The sequence below is a fragment of the Miniopterus schreibersii genome (assembly GCF_964146895.1).
Source record: "Miniopterus schreibersii genome assembly, chromosome: X".
Classification (NCBI taxonomy): Eukaryota; Metazoa; Chordata; class Mammalia; order Chiroptera; family Miniopteridae; genus Miniopterus; species Miniopterus schreibersii.
In genome coordinates this window covers 103,355,899-103,373,187 of record NC_138104.1, presented here as the reverse complement: position 1 = coordinate 103,373,187, position 17,289 = coordinate 103,355,899, and the positions used below count along the sequence as shown (strand labels likewise).

General features: G+C 38.8%; 1 protein-coding gene across 6 annotated transcripts in view; it reads right to left on the bottom strand.

Annotated features, from left to right (window-relative positions):
• The window catches only part of MID1 (midline 1), a 532,380-nt gene that overhangs the window by 76,351 nt on the left and 438,740 nt on the right, over positions 1-17,289 (bottom strand). The window lies entirely within an intron of this gene.

Sequence of the window (17,289 nt, the reverse complement as noted above, 5' to 3'; positions counted from 1 at the left end):
ATTTAGATCTCTATCCATTATTGGGAGATCTATTTAGCCTGACCAAGTTTTGAATCCAAATTTGCAAGGAAAGGAAGACAGACGAACTCAGACCAGGTAAAAATGGTGCTGTCCTAAATAGTAAAAATTCAACATAACTATAAACTTGATTTTGTGAAATACAGGCTGTCCTTTTTAAAGATGAGAATTAGATCAGTACATATGTACACCTTGACTTACTTCAGGATTTTAAACAGAAAAAAATATCTGGATGTAAACAAAAATATCTTGTGAAACCCAAGGTAAAGAATATTAATGAAAGATTCAGCCCTTCTTTCTTTGAAAAGGTGGTTTCTTGGGCCCAGATGAATGAGACTTTCAACACGTGGTAGGCTATTGTGATACCAGCTGACAAACTCTGAAGGTAATTTTGGGAGCCTACGTCTTGTGTCATACATGACTGAAATAAGAAGATAAAAGCTTGTTCTTCACCCTTTGCTCAGTCTACAATCATAGAATGGCTCATGTTTTCCTTCAATGCATCTGCTAATCCTTTAGGCTGCCAAAAGGGTGAAAGTGACACCAATATCCAGGCCACCAATGAAAAGGGCCCCGGTAAACATCTTCCAAAATGGGACATGTGCCTGTAGTGACAAGATGATTATTTCTGGGTGAAGGAGGAGAGGAGCGGTGGGGGAGGAAGAAACACATCCGAAATGATGCCATTTAATGCCCTCAAACAGTGCTCGGGTTATTTTGTTTGGTTGCATTTAACAGTAGTTTATAGAAGTCAATGATTCTCCTATTTAGTTTTTCTTTCTTTTTTTCTTTAGTTCTGTTTGGCAGTATTGGCTACTGCAGTAAGTAAGTAAGTAAGTAAGTAAGTAAGTAAATAAATAAATAAATAAATAATGGAATAAGTGTATAGTTTAGATACCCAGAGCTTTTAAAAATATATTGAATATTGACAATGTGTTTTAAATGGAGCTCCCACACAATAGCATGTCCTGCAGGAACTTCCATGGTAGTTTAAGACTTTACAGGCCCCGTGAAGTTGTATCCTCCATCCTGCCATGATATTTGGAGCATGCCTGGAATGTTCTGGCATTATACTCACTGCTTGTTGTCTTTTATTACATGGAATTTATTACTTAGGAAAATTTTTCAAAATATTTTAAGGCACTAATTATTCTTTAAGCAGTAATAGCAAACCACCCCGCCCAAATAAACCAATATTTAGAAACAGTAAAATGAAGAACTGCCTCAATTTTGAAAACAACAACCGTGTTCTGAAATGCTTTGCTTTTGTTTAATGAAAATTATTTTAATTTCAGCAATTTATAAATCATCATTAAATTCCAACAAATCATTCAAGGGTTTGGTGGCATTTAATGACCACACTGTGTCTTCTTCATAGCTGGTTTTTTTTGTATTTTTTCCCCCCAATGGCAGCGTGAAACAAACACACACTTTTTTTTTCTCTCAACATTTTCTATACCTATTGTCCATGCTACAAAGACAACTCCACTGGCAGAGCTTACCTGGATAAGGGTCAGTTCAACCTTCAGCAGCTCTCTTATCACCTAATACCTCCTTATCAGAAGAAACGCTTCATATTAACTCATACTGCTCATCTTCTAGAACACTCCTTTGGAACAGTTATTTCACAAAATCACTTAGGTCTATATAACTCTCAACAGCCCTGGAAAAATGACTCTTCCCCTGAGCCTTGAGAATCAAAGATTAAGGCAGCAGTAAAGTTTTTCTAGGGTGGAGTAAGCAAAGTGGAGAAAGCAGACTTAGATATAGCTGTCCTCACATTCATGCGGGATAAATTCATCCTCCAGTGTGTTCCTCCCTCTTGCATTTCTAACCTCACACACATCTGTGATGAAGCCCCAGGCTGCACCCTAGGCCACCTTATATGTCAAAGAGTAGAGTAACAATCATAGCACTAAAGATAATAATTTATCACTGTTTCTTGGAGGTTTCTGGAGTACTAGACATTCTACTCAACCCTTTAGAGGCACGACCTATATATTCCTCACATAAGCCATGAGAGGCAGCTGTTAGGGCCAGTTTTATCATTTGGGAACTCAGGTATAAAGATGTTCAGAAACCTCAAAAGCAAACTTATGTGAGGCAGAGACAAAACTCAAATTAAGGTTGGTGGGGGCTGCAAGTCACCTCTAACCAAATATGATTCAGAAAAACTTAATAATGTCAGGAGGATTACTGCACAAAACCTCAGAGAAATCGTTCACCTCAACCAGTTTCCAGTGTCTTCTAAAACTTGTAAGCCAATGACCATGAATATCACAGAAATAGGCAAGAAAGGAAACAAACAGCAATTATGTAAGCATAAAATGACCTATTGTTATTATGCATGTTATAATTTAGTATGGGCATGCCTTATAAAGTATAATCACTATTATTTATGTGGTCAGATGGAGTATTGGACTGCTTTAATCTCCTGTGTCCCCTCTATTATCTGTGATGTCTCTCTCTATAACGTTATTACCTATGGTGCCCTCCTCTAATGCCCCTTAAGTGAACCCAGTTCAATGATGGCAACATAAAGAGGGACATCATGGGGGGAGGGAATCATAAGTAGGGGATCCTAGAGATAGATAAGAGACACTTCCCATGGGAGACAAATTAATTTTGTTTCACCATCTCTAATGTTTCTCCATTCTGAGAAATCATTGACAGAAAGCAATTTTATCCTTGTAAATATGGCCGTGATTTTTTTCAGGACAGCAAACACTTTTATCAAATGTATCATTTAGGCACAACATGGAAGAGATAAAGTCATCTTCTCTAAAAAATATAGGTAATTAGCAATTACAGATAAATCAATCTCCAAGGAAAATGACCAGATTCAATGGCTTTTTGACCTTCCAAGAAATCTATTTTTGTGAGTGCATTTTGGAGGAAGGGCTACACAAATGGCTAATAAGAGCCAAATATATAACTCTCCACATTCATTGTGATGGCATCATGTCCACCACCTCAGCCTTACCGCCATGGCCACTCCCAAGGTCTCCTAGGAGGCATCTTTAGCTATCAGATATAATATTCAAGTTTGCTCAGGTTTATTCAAATTAAATCTAAATAAAATATCCCTAAGTCATCAGCACAATGATGAAGAATTAGAGATTTACCATTGATTTTTTTCACTGCTTGGAAAGAAAATCAGATCCCATTTTCCTTAGCAGAATGTTTTTTCCCCCCTTCTTGTTTTGGTATTCTGATCATATCGTCGTATTTTCTGATTTTCCAGCTGATAAATCTCTCAGGCAGAAATAGTATTGATTTAAAAATGGGGACATCTGTCATACTTTCAACAATAAAGATAAATTTAAAAACAGAAATACTATTGATTGGCTTGTAACTTTAGTAGAACCGTGATGATTATTATCTTAAATTTGATAAATATCTTCAAAATGCGACCTCTCATAAGAACACAGATAATGAAATTTTCTGTGCCCCAGACTAAGAGGATCTACACTAAGATACTTGTCTTAACTTACATAAAGGTATTTATTTAACTTCTACGGCTAGCTACCTGTTTTTATACAGCTTCACTGGCACACAGTCATGCCCATTTGTTTATGTATTGTCTCAGCTGCTTTCACACCGGGGCAGACTAGAACAGTCCCAGGGGAAACTATACAGCCTGCAAAGCCGGCAATTTTTAGTAGCTGGCTCTTATACAACGCTTGCTAGCTCTTGCCTTTATGAATTAATCTGGTCTCAGTTTCCCCATTTGTAACTGAGAGGTTGGGTAAGATTAAAGGTTTCAACCAAATTTGCACACTGGAATCACTTGGGGAGTTTGGGGGAAATCCCAGGGCCTGAGCTTTGGCACCTCAGAATATCATGTTCCACTGAGCTGGGCTACTTTACACAAGGTGATCTATGTGCAGCCAGGGGGAGAACCACTGGATGAGACAATGACAAAGGTCCTTCCAGCTCAGGGCTTTCACAACATGAACCTCTTGTGAAATACACAGTATCTGCCTGCAGGAACAAACACGGGAATTATGCCTAAATCACTTCGGCCTCGGCATTGAAGACTCACATCTGATTAATGCCATTCCAAGTCTTTCCACCCCAGGAGTTTCGAATCTACAGTTTTGCACAGATAAAGATGCAGAGCTATGTAAACATAAACAGTTCCTTTGGAAGACAGATTGAAAACAGACTAAGAGATTTAATGAGGGACTTTTGATCTATGGAAATAATTCACTTTGAATATATCACAATTAAAATGATTATACATCAAATATAAGCCATTTGAGTGAACCTCTCAGCTGCCAGCCTGCTTCTCTGCAGACTTTCCACTTGGTAGAAAGCCCCAGGCTGTCTCTGATACAGACAGCTACACCTGGAAGGTAGTCCTGAACATGAGCTGCAATAGCTAGGAAATCTGGGGGATAGCAGATCGTATCAACTGCACCTAAATCGTGTTTTGGGAAGGGATTAAAGACTATTTAATAAGCCTTTGGAGGTTTGAATATTGCTGAAATAGCCCGGAGGACGGCATGTGCAGGCCCAGACTGCTCAAGACAGGCTGGGCGCCTGGGGTGGAAGAAGCCTGCAGTGCACAGAGCCCTGGGGTGGCTGCCAGCCTGCCACTCAGGGCAGCCACAGATGGCGGGAGGGGGGTTCTGCAAAGGCTGGGCTTTCTGCCTCTCAAATGGATCTGGCTTGGAGGTCACACAAACAAGTAAATGCCTCAGAGTGAAGGTGAGCATTGCCAGCAAAAATGCTTCAATTCAGTTCAGGGTGTCTCGGCCTTGGCACCACTGATGTTTAGGGCAGAAGGATTTTCTGCCATGGGAGATGCCTGGTGCCTTTAGGATGTTTAACATTACCCCTTGACTCACTAGATGCCAGTATCAGCTTTCTTGACCCTCAACTTCTGATAATAAGGCAACTGTCTTCTGCTAAGTTGACCCTAAGGTCTTCATGATTTATCATCTTGCCTCAAAATGGAATGAATAAAACTGTACTGAAACAGCAGGGAACAAAATATATATACAGAAAGTGTGTGTGTGTGTGTATCAGTGTGTATGTGTATGTATACAGTGTTATTTTGTTCTACCTCTTGTGAATAGCAAATATTTCATCACCCCCACCTGAACTAAAGTTTTAAAAAAATCAAATGGTCCTTTTGTAATCATTGGGGAGCAATTTGTAGATTCAGAAATGAATGCAGAGACCTGAAAGGCAATATTTTGCTTGCTTATGTATTCAAAATTCCAAAGAATGGATGGTGGGCTATAGTTTTCCTTTTTTATCTGATGGGCAAATTCTACTGACATAGTAGAGACCATAATCTGATTAAACTATTATGAGCTATTTTCATTTGTTTCAACAAGTATTTACTGCTGATAAAATACCTTGTCATTTTAAAAAATGTTCTAGTCATTGAAAAATGAGTAATCAGATATGGAAGAACTATAAAATACAGTCACTGGGCTTGAGAAATGGACAAATGATTGGGGTGGGAGGGCTCGTGCCCAAAGAATGTTTATAAAATAATACGGAATGCTATATGATTATGAAGGAGTGGTAAAAACGATATGGAATGTCGGAGATTAAAGAATTTTATGGAAAGCTATGCTAGGGTAGCTTTGGTGAGCCAAGAGTTGGTCCTTTAAGAACAATCTGGAGTTAATAGAGGAAAGGATGGAAGGATTGGGAAGGGACATTATTCACTTTTATTTATATAAACTTTGGATTGTCTGACTTAGACAAAGCTATATTGTCTTTATAACTGAAGAAAAGTCTTCAAATTTGGAATAAAGAGGGGAAGACATGGTGGCCTTCAGGGAATAAAATAGTAACGGGGAGATGAGCCACTATCTTTTGTCCAGGGCTTCCCAAGTGTCAAGAGTCACAGGGTTCAATCCTAAATTATTACCTGTTTTACCAATGAGGACATGGGGCTTAGAGAAGTTTATTTTGTTTTTTTTTCCCTCAACCTAAATTCACACAACTTTAAAATGGCAAGTCCAGGGTACAAGTTGAAATCAGGCTCCAAACCTGTATCAGACCTGCTGAATCAGAATCTGCATTGACAAGACCCCCGAGTGGTTCCTGTCTGCATTTATGTTTGAGACATTCTGGCCTAAGAAACTCATTTAAACTTACAATTCTGATAAGCAATGCTAGAAAGAAGAACGGATAACAGACCAAAAAGCTTTGTTATTGACGAACATGTGGTGGCCATTTTTATTTGCATCCATGCTTCACCAAAAATAACTAAATATGAATAAGAACTCATTTAGGTCTCTTAAGAGATTTGAAATGTCAAACTCATAGACCAAGATTCTGAATTTCCATTTTTAACCAGGGCAAATAAATAATCACATTTCAAGTGATGAAGTGAATTTAAGGATCATCAGAGATTCATTAATTTCTTCATTTAACTCATGTATAGAGTAGCTGATGAATATTAAATAACATTACTGTAAGTAAATAAAAATTATTCCACATGGATTTCCATACTTCAGTTTTGTATTTTTTACTTCTCTATTTATATTAGAACTGAAAACAGATCATCTTGAATCATAATCACCACTTTAAAGAAAACTTCTTTGCTCAGTTCGGGGAGCCCTTGTGTCAAAAGCTAATACAAAAGTATTCTGTCTCTCCATCACCCAAGCTCTTTTTTATTCTTGCTAATTTTTTGAAGTATGGCATGTTTGAGCCACAGCTCCTTCTGCCTTAATCACAGGTGATGATTAGTTAGGGGCAAGATGGGGTACCTGAGTCTGAGCTCCCGAACTTCAATTTCTCTAACCATAGTTAAACTATTTAATTTCCTGTGGCCTCAAGTTCTGCATGGTTAAGAAGGTTCCTATTTACTGAGCTTCTCCCACCCACTAGACGCCGGCTAGACACTTGGAACTATATATTATCTCATTTAATCCTCTCAAGATCCCTAATGAGCAGGTATTATCATTCTCATATTTTTGCAGGGGATACACGGTTGTTCCAAGGATCAAATAATACTTGAAAGTGCTTTGCAAACTGTCAATCTGGAGATTTACAAATCTAGTTATTACTCTTGATAATAGTTGGTTCTTGGTGTTGAATCCACAAATACCCTTGAACCACACCTCAAAACAACTTGAAGCAGCATCTTGAAAGATAGCTCCCCCTCCCTCTACTGCAACCCAGCCCTGGCCTACAAGACTTTCTTCTGGAAGTATGGAGGCAGCATGAGAGCCCTGCCTAATATGTTTCCAGATGAATTTCCAGAATAAAAGAAAAACTGAAACCATTTCACTTAACAAGCTGAACACAATAAATGGGTGAGACCATTGTTTGCTGGGACAATCTAGAGCTTGATTCAGCAATCCAGGGGTAAAAAAAAGCATCTCCCTCCAAGCTCCTCTGGTGGGGCTTATATGAGTACCCTATGTCTCCTATATCTTCCAGAAGCAACAGGTCATCTAGCAAGCATAAGTCTGAAATCCCGCCCATTTCACTCCTCTCAGCCTTCAATCTGATGACAGCAACTAAGAGCAACTAAGCTCTGGACAACCACGCCAAGGGGCAAAGGAGACGGAAATAAACCTTTCTTATCAGGCCAGGATATTCACCCTAACACCTAAGTTCATAAAAATTCCAGAACAGACCACGCACGCCAGTCAGCTGGCTTGGCAACACAATGGCACTTTTCCCAGTTGCCACTCACAACATCTTCCTAGACGGGTCCTTTCAGAGTGGAAATGCCACAAACTGCTTCTGAGCCTGGATATTTACCTGACCTATTAGCCCAATTCAGGAAGGAAACAGACCTCTGAGGAAAGCAAGTGAGGAGAGTCCAGTACATGAAGAGTAGACCTTTAATAAGAAAGGATCTGGCCCAGATTTTACCATAGATTGGAACCTTCATATTTCCCTTACCTGTCACTCTAAAGGAATGCACAGTGTGAATGTCACTGTTTGTTCTCTCTGACCACTACTTTTCACTGAAATGAGTTTTCACTTTAGTTTTCGGAATTAGGCAATTTCTAGATAGCCACACTTAAGTCAGCAATTTTTTACTATTATTCATATTAAATACTATCTCATGGATTGAGTTTCATGGAACTCTTTTCATAGCCCTTTTATATACTCACATCACAAGTTATAATTACCTCTAGACCATGGAAGCAATGACTTATCTTTGTTGTTCATTTCTGCATTCCCAGAGTTTACCCAGGGCTTATCTCGTTAGCTACACCAATTATTCCTTGGGTGAATAAATAAGGCTTCCTTTCTCTCGTTTTGTTTTTGTTTTGTTAAACAGGGTTTGATAAAGCAGATGGGGGAAAATTGTTTATAAAGGCACAAAGGGGATAGAAGCTTTCATGCTTTCTATATTGCTTCAGTAATAAGAGCCTAGTCTATAATGGTGAATAAAAATCACTATTTTCCTGATTTCCTCCCAATAAGTAGTAAAGAAAATAGAAGGGAGGAGACAGATGATAATACTGCTGTTCTATGCATTCTGTCCAATGGCACAGAAAAGAGCATGGAGAACAAAATACCCCAGGCAGCTACAATGGAGGGATGCCTGCTCTGTCTGCAAGCGCCTTCGTTTCAGAGCTGTCCCCCTCCTCTGGTCCTAACCGATACTGAAAGCCCTTCTTCCTGTTCGACCACATGCGGCTGCTAACACCCAGCCCAAGGCCAGCGTGGTCCATTTTTCACTCGCACACCAAAGGCAGTCTACAACAAAAAAGAAAGCTGACCAACTGAGCTTGTGATTGGTCCAGGCTGCCTGTGTGTCATGTCACCTATATTTGTCACATCTGTCTATACACGTCTGAATGTGACAATCATGGCATAAACCCAAATGCCAGCTCCTCTCTCCTAGGAAGCAGTCACAGGTCCTCCGTCGACATCTATGGCATTGATTCCATCAGATAAACCAGAAGCATGAAAGACTAGCTCATCCCCCATGAACTTCAAAACAGTGCTTGTTTTCAAAGCCATTTCTTTGGTCAACTACTCACTGCTTCTTAAAAGTCCATTTTACTACTTAGAGTGGTTTAGAAAGAAGGACAAATCAAAGTTTCCACCCAATTATAATTCCCCTGAGGGTTGTTCAAAGTTTCTCATGTCAGCCAGAAACACCAATCGACCCCATAACTGCTGAGTAATTTATGACAGTCAGGAAATTCATGACTGGATCACACCAATGAAGTCTTTATTGTAACAGTAAATGCCCAGATATAATAATACCTCGTGTTCATGGAATGCTCACTATGTGCCAATCACCATGCTAAACACTTTACAAGCATTTGCTTTTTGATGAGAAATAGAAAATGTGTTTTCCTCTGTCAGCTTAAAAGCTATCCTAATGGGTACAGAAACACCTTAAGTATTATGTTCAAAAGTCAAAAATATAAATTGAATAAGTTTGAAGTAGATTTTGTAAATGCCATTTTATCAGATTTTCCCAGGATGGTTATGTCACATACTGAAATGAAGTAATATTTATCCACATTCACCTTCTCAGGCCACTCATATCCTCTTTATTATTTACCTAGCCAGTGTCAAAAAAATGTACCAGTCTTTCAAAGAATAACCTAATTTATGGTTTGTCAGTGACAAAGAATGAAAGAGACTTTTGAATATCACAGCCTTAAAAACTATTTAGTTAATGTAATTTCAGCAAATTGTACTAGCTTTGACTTTGTAACTGGTCAAGATAAATTGTGCTCTTTCAAAACTTTTCAACTTAAGTTCAAATACCATGCACAAATAGGTACTCCTCATTTATGTTTACTCACTTTATATATTTAAATGGAATTTAATAATTATCTGTATATTAAGACACTTAGGAAAAAACTACCCTAAGAAAAAAAGTAGTGAGCCCATTTAAGTTGCAATTATGATTCATTTGTTTTCACATGAGCATCACCTTTCCTCTGTGGTGTCCCCAAGGTCATCTGGGTCTATCTATGTGAACCCAGCTCCTGCCATGAAGTCTCTGCACTGGCTCAACATCAGCATGGGGATCTAGGGCATCTTTTTTTGGTGGCTCTAGAGGTATCATCCTATGTCCATGATGGTGGCCTACAGCCAAGCCAAGTGTGTGTTTAAAATCACATAAAATCACTGGATTTATTCTCAAAACCTCAAAAGAAATATCAGAAATGACTGGATCGCTCAAAAGGCAATTGTGTCCAAGCTGGCGCTGTTGGCTGCAATAGGAAGTAGCTGAAGACACACAGAAAAAACTGGGCAGTGGGGGAACTGTGTTCTAGTCCTAGTTCAGAGTCATCAAACTATGTAATTTTGGGCAACTCCTTTTTACCACTCTCAACCTCAATTTCCTCATCTGCAGAATGGGGATGAAGGAACATGAGCTCCAAGGTTGTTTCTGGCTTGAAAATGTTACCTAGGTTTGTAGTAGGATTTAGAGGTTGGAACAGCATCTTCCTTGTAGTGAATCAAAAAGCCAGAAGAAATAAGCACATGCCATTGCCAGTGTGTCGCTGCACAAGGGAAGCAGAAAAGAATTGCATGTGGGCCTGGATCCAAGAGCCGATCAGCAATGACACCTATTTCTTCTTCACCTTCATGGGCAATATTGAATCTCACACTCTTACATGTTTCTGCTGACAATGTGGTGGGTTTCGACCTATGATACGACTTCACTTTGCCAATTAAAAAACAGATCACAAAAACTAGAGTAATGTGAATGTCTTTCCCCCGCTTTTATTTCTTCAGTGCACACAGTAACCTTAATCCTTCTGACAACCTCATTTGACCTTACCTTCAGAACATATACAGCAGCCTCTCTCAAAAACAAAATTACTTAGGTGTTACCCCACCAGAGAAGAGGACAAGTGCCCCAAACCCTTAACCTGGTGTTCAAAGGCTTCCAAAATCTCCTCCCAACATGACTCTTCCAACACTCTCCCCGGTCGCTCAATCAGCAACCCGTGCTTTAGCCAGCATTGTCTAGAATCCCTAAACCGTCTTGCAGATTCCTGCCAACACGTCTCTGCTGGCCTCACTCCTAAAGAATGCCTCACTCTCCTTTGATGCATAATCCACCGATCTGTCATAGCAGCTAAATCCCACCGCCCTGAAGCGAGGTTTCTTGTCTACTCAAAACCAGAATCATCTCTTCCTCCTCGGAATCCCGAAACACTTCCAACCCATCAATTCTTCATGTCCATCAACAAGTGTTTATTCCTTGTTGTGCCTCTGCCCTTTGCCAGATGCTTTGGAAACAAAGCTACAAAACACATTAAAGCAACAACATGAATCCTTATCTCACCCTCAAATAATACAAGCAGTGGTTAAAAAATAATTGGCAGGCAGTCTACCTCCAAAGTCCACATCTCAACCATCACACTCTCTCCCCGGTTGCTAACATATATGGTAATGTTCTAACGCATACTGCAGACTTCCCTGGTGCCAGGCCCAATGCTGAGGGTACACATAAAACATTTTATTCTGTTCTCCCAAGTTTCTATGCAAGGAAGTATGTTATTGGCCATGTTTTACAGATGAGTATAATGCAGCACAGGAACTGTAAGCGGCATGCCCAAGAATTACATTTGTTTACATATCCACAGGACTAAAAGGTACCTTGTGTACTTGTCTGTGAATTTTATAGAACTTTCTGAGCTTATCAAAAATGATTCCCATAATAATAAATAATCAGGCAATACTATACCCTTCTCCTCTCGTGAAGGAGGGGGAGCGGGGACTCATGAGGAGGAATAGACAGGTGAGAAGGAGAGACAGGGAGGATGTTGTCTTGAGCTCCCTGTTAAAAACATATTCCTGGAGATGTTTTCTTCTACTCTGTATATCATAAATAATTTTGTACCAAAGTAAGAAACTTAAAATATAAGTTTAACATATTTTACAAATATTTGGAAACAATAGTTTCACCACATGGGAATTTTAAAAACATAGTGCAGACTACAGAATTGTTCCTGTGCAAACAGCACAAGCAGAATTGCATTGTGAAGGGGCCGGTTGGAACTGGTGAGACCCCCATATAACCAAAACACTTTAGGAGACACATGACAAACTTATTTATATGTCCCAGTGGCATCATGTGGCGAAACATCCTGATATGTCTATCTACATTTTAGATTAAAATCTAGCCTGGAATTACTGTGAACTAGTTAAAAAATATATATGTAGTATTACACAAGGGAATGTAATATGTAATGATAATTAAAAAGAATGACTGATACCAGAAAATGTATAGATATCTAGTAATTTGACAGTGTTTCTTAAAGGCTTGGAAATGGTAGGTGTAATGGTCTCTTTTCTGGGAAGCTTTTCTGTATCTCTCAGGTCTGGGGTTGATGTTCTTGCTTTGGGCATGGTGTGCCTACCTCCACCAGCAACAGAGAAAATACCTATTGCAGTTCTGTACTAGACTATAAGCCCCATGAAGGAGAACTGTGTCTGCTCATATTGTCTTCATTTATTAAGCATATAACAACTTTTCCATCATTTCTCAAAAAAACCTGTATTCCAGATATGGTTGTTGGGAGGATAAATGACATAATAGGTATAATGGGATTATCAAGTGTCTATCATATATCAGCATGAAACAAATGTGAATTGTTCTACAATTATTTGAGATCTAGTTTATCCAAATTGACATCATTAAATTTAAGCCAACAAAATGCAACGTAGACCAAAATAATAGTTTACTGCCAATTGGATAAAATATGATATCTTGCTCCATTCTTATTTAGAAATGATCTTACATATGCTTTGTCGTATATCTGAATGAATATCTGCAATGTCATTATGAATTTAATTTAAACTTTCATGTCAAGTTAATAGTTGATGATTAATGAAGCAGCTGACAAATATTTATTGAGAATTAATTATCTACAAGACCCTGTGCTCAGTCTTAGGTGAGTGATGAGAGTGTGAGCCAAAGGTCTCTGCCTAAGTTGAGGTGATTAAATCCTGATAGGGACATAACATGTGGTCAGTGGACTAGATAACTAGGTATACCCTGGAGTGACTATTATAGGTTGAATTGTGGCCCCCCATTTCAAATTCATTTGTTGAAGTCCTAACCCCTAATACTTCAGAATGCGACCTTATTTAGGAATAGGGTCATTGCAAGTATAATTATCATAAGGTCATAATGAAGAAGAGTGGGCCCTTAATCCAGTATGACTGGTATCCTTATAAAAAGGGAAATTTGGACAGAAAGACAAGCACACAGGGAAAATGCCAGGTGATGCATCACAGGGAGATGCCAGCCACCTACAACCCAAGGTAGAAAGCCTGGAACACATCCTTCCCTTACAGTCCTCAGAAGGAATCAACCCTGCTGACACCTTGATTTTGGACTTCTGGCCTCCAGAGCTGTGAGACAAGACATTTCTCTCACTTAGAACACCTAGTTTGTGGTCCCTCATTATGGCAGCCCTAGCTAATTAACACAGTGACAAACAGTAAATTCTTCTCACAGACAAGGGTTTCTCAGCCTGGGCACTATTGATATTTGGAACCAGATAATTCTATGTGGTGGGAATCCACCCTCACATTGTAAGATGTAGCAGCATCCCTGGCCTCTACCATTACCTGCACCACCCACATACCTTTCACTGGAACCTGTACTGTACCTGCTACTATTTTCTTTCTTTTTTCTTTTTTTTTAAAATATATCTTTATTGACTTCAGAGAGAGGAAAGGAGAGGGAGAGAGAGAGATAGAAACATCAATGATGAGAGAGTCATTGATTGGCTGCAGCCCACAACCTGGGAATGTGCCCTGACAGGGAATCGAACCCTGATCGCCTGGATCCTAGGTCGACACTCAACCGCCCAGCCAGGCCCTGCTACTATTTTCAAAGAAGAAACAAGTTACAGAAAAAAATCTAGTTCAGTATCTACTTACAATTTTCCCAACTACAAGACTTTCAAAAATACAGAGCCTTATAGTCTGTAAATGAAACCCAAAAGTGAAATCCCAAGTTTTCACCCCCAGATAAGAAGGGCTACAGAGAAAAGCTGAGCTTTAATTGGAACTTCTATCAAACAATTACAAAATTCCAATGGGATGATCCACTGAAGCAAGCATTATAAATATCCACTCCCTCAGCCAACTTTTAGAGTCAGAAGAGCAAGACAATGGTTTGGAACTTCAGCGTCAGCTATCTTGAAGTGGGGCTATGCTGAAACTGAAGGGCAAGGAAAGGTCAATTTTCCTCAGTTTGTATATTTTTATAGGTGTAACTAGAGAAAAGAAACAAGAGCTCCAACACTGTATGTTGGAACAGAAGAAAAGGAATTACTGTGTTGTAATTCCTTAAAAACTCTGGAATGCATTATATTATTAAATTCTCTTATATGTTATGTGGCTCACAGACCAAACTTTTAATCCAAGTTTGCAGGACTGACAGGCTTCTCAAAATTCAATTAAAAGGATGTAAAAAGGTCCACATTATGATATGCTCCATTTAGAGACTTATTCATTTGGCAGGAAGACTTTTCTCTTTTTAATCTTCAAATAGAGTTCAGGAAATGCTGGTTTAATTTTCTCTTTGCTTCAATATTTTATGAGTGCTTTCCAATGCATAGTCTCTGGAAGCATTAGATTGCTGACATGATGCTATTTCAGATGATGTGGAAGATTTTATTTGCATGAATTCTACATGTTGGAATTTTAATGGAGTTTTTTCTTTTATGCCTAGGAAAAATTGTAATGTGCAGGAGTGTATGCCAGTTCCTCATATAAACACATGTATACTGAGACTTAATATGAGTAAAAATGTCCCCTGAAGTTTAGTGGTGTTGCAAGAAATGATTAATCTTCATAATCAAGGCAGAATTCCCCTCTTCAAAAAATGGACTTTTACTAACAGAAGGACAAAAACAATTTCAAACAGGAGACACCTGAGTCCTTACATATCCAAAATCAAAAAAGCAAATCTATTGTCTTATCAATGAAAGCATCCTCCAATTTCTGCACGCTTTCTTTTTTCTTTTTTAAAAAATCCTCACCAGAGGATTTTAGAGAGAGAGAAAGAAAGAGGAAGAAACATCAACATGAGAGAGAAATATCGATCGGCTGCCTCCCATATCTGTGGATCGAACCCGCAGCAGAGGTATGCGCCCTCACCGGGAACCAAACTGATGCTCCAACCACTGAGCCACCTGGTCAGGGCCTTCTCTACACCTTGTGTCTTCACATCATCACAAGCCCGTTTCTGTATGAGATGCTAAAGTCTCAGAAAAACACAGTTACAGACGCATTTACTTTTCCAGGCCAAAGTAATAATTAACAAAAATACACTTCCTTGGTTTTTGTCCTGTTTGGATGCTGTTAATTTCTTTAAAAATCAGTTTTTATTGTACTGAGGTTTTAAAAACACAAGGAAGTACATATGTTCATAAATATGTGATAACTGAAATACCACAGATACCCAAATGTCATATATGTTTATGATTCTTTTATTCTAACACAAGTGCCATGTTTTAGCACAAACATGTTATGCTAGCCTGGTATGTTTAAGTGCTTATAAGCACATTTTTGTTAAATGGCTATAAATAAATGCTCATAAGTATATTTTGTTGAGCAGCTGTAAATGTGTTTTGGTGCAGTGGGTGCTGTTTATATGTTTATATTTCTGTAATTAGAAGATAAAATATGCCACATTGTTAATTGCCAGGCCCTCCGGGTGACAATATCAACGACCGCTAAACCACTGGCTTGATTAGACAAGTGTGCAGGGCTCATGATTGAAGAGTTTCGTTTTCATCACATAAAGGGTTAGAACATGACAGCATCGCCTCATAAATTTGGAGGTGTTATATCCATAATTAATAACTCCTCTGTGACAGTTTACAAGTAAAGAGGAAAACTTGACTACCAGGTTTAAATATCAAATCGGGAGCTGTTGACTATTGAACATCATTGTGGCATTTTAACAAATGATCATTAAAAAGCAGCGTTAATTCAATCAAAGGAAATTTTTGATAGGGGAACAAAAAGAGTTGTTTACATTTTGGAAAACAAAAACACCTATGTCTAATCATCCTAAACATTTTGTCCCCAATAAAAAAGGGGGTGGGGGGAGCTCATTTTGTTTTCTCACATTTGACAGCCATATTGATTTCTGAAGAATTTGTTTTAGAGGCACAATTCATACATGCATCGCCTTTGATATTATTAACTTTTATAGTGTGTTTCTGGCTACTGCCGTGCACTGCACTAGAAAACCAGTCATCATCTGTCTTCCCTTGTCTATATCACTAAATCCTTGGGCTTAACTTCCTCTTGACATTTAAAGATGGATTTGCACCAGTCATCATTGGACACTTTCAGTGAGGCATGCTGCCCAGGTGATGCTTTTGTTCCCCAAGTGACATTTGGAAGCAGGGATTCACTTCACATATCAACTTCTCTCATCATAACAAGAAATAACCAAACCAAATTACAGGTGTGGTCTGTTAATCCCAGAGTCACAGAATAAACTGCGAGGTCCCAGGCAACACAAGCATCCAATCGTGCTGAGAAGTGATAGGAACCATTTGTGAAAGGTGACGATGTGCTCTGAGTGGTAATACTCTTTTGATCATGTGATTCCTTTTTTTGTTTGCTCAACAAAATGGTGTGTGTTTTTCCCGAGGAAGGACTTCAATATATATTTACTCAAAGCTCTTAATTTATACTTCCTTTCCTTTTAATTGACATCTTGTGAACTAAAATTAGCTGGTGAACATAGTATCTCACTCTGAGAGCAAACTCTCTCGGCTGAGGTTGCAATAATTAGACCCACCGTAGTCTGAAGTTGAACAGACATCTGGAGACTTGGCTTATTTCCTCCCTGGTGCATTCTATCCATATTTAGAGAGAGATTTTTTAATTTGACGTATAGTCATATTAATTATCATTCCCCGAGCTGCAGCTAAGTTAATAATTTCATGTTAAAAGTGAAGTTCAAACGGCCTTGCCTGTAACCTTACCAAATAAAAAGCCTGCACGAAAAGGAATTCTTTCGTGAAACCTGAGATGGTCAGAGCACTCTAGTTCCCCAATAAGCTGGATAGCATTTCCACCAGGAATAAAAGGTCACATGTCCTATAAAATCCCACATACGCTTCAGGCATTCCTCCTCCTAGTCTTTTGTTTGTGTGGTAACTAGATACAGGTACAACGTGAACAAAATTAGTTTTCCCTGACAAGTGAGGAAAATAAATGCCCAAAGCCAGATTTTATCTGCCATTCCTTCTTGATCTCGCTCTTTTTCTCTCCCCTCTCCCTCTAACTGTCTCTGTCTCTCAACTGCAAGGATTG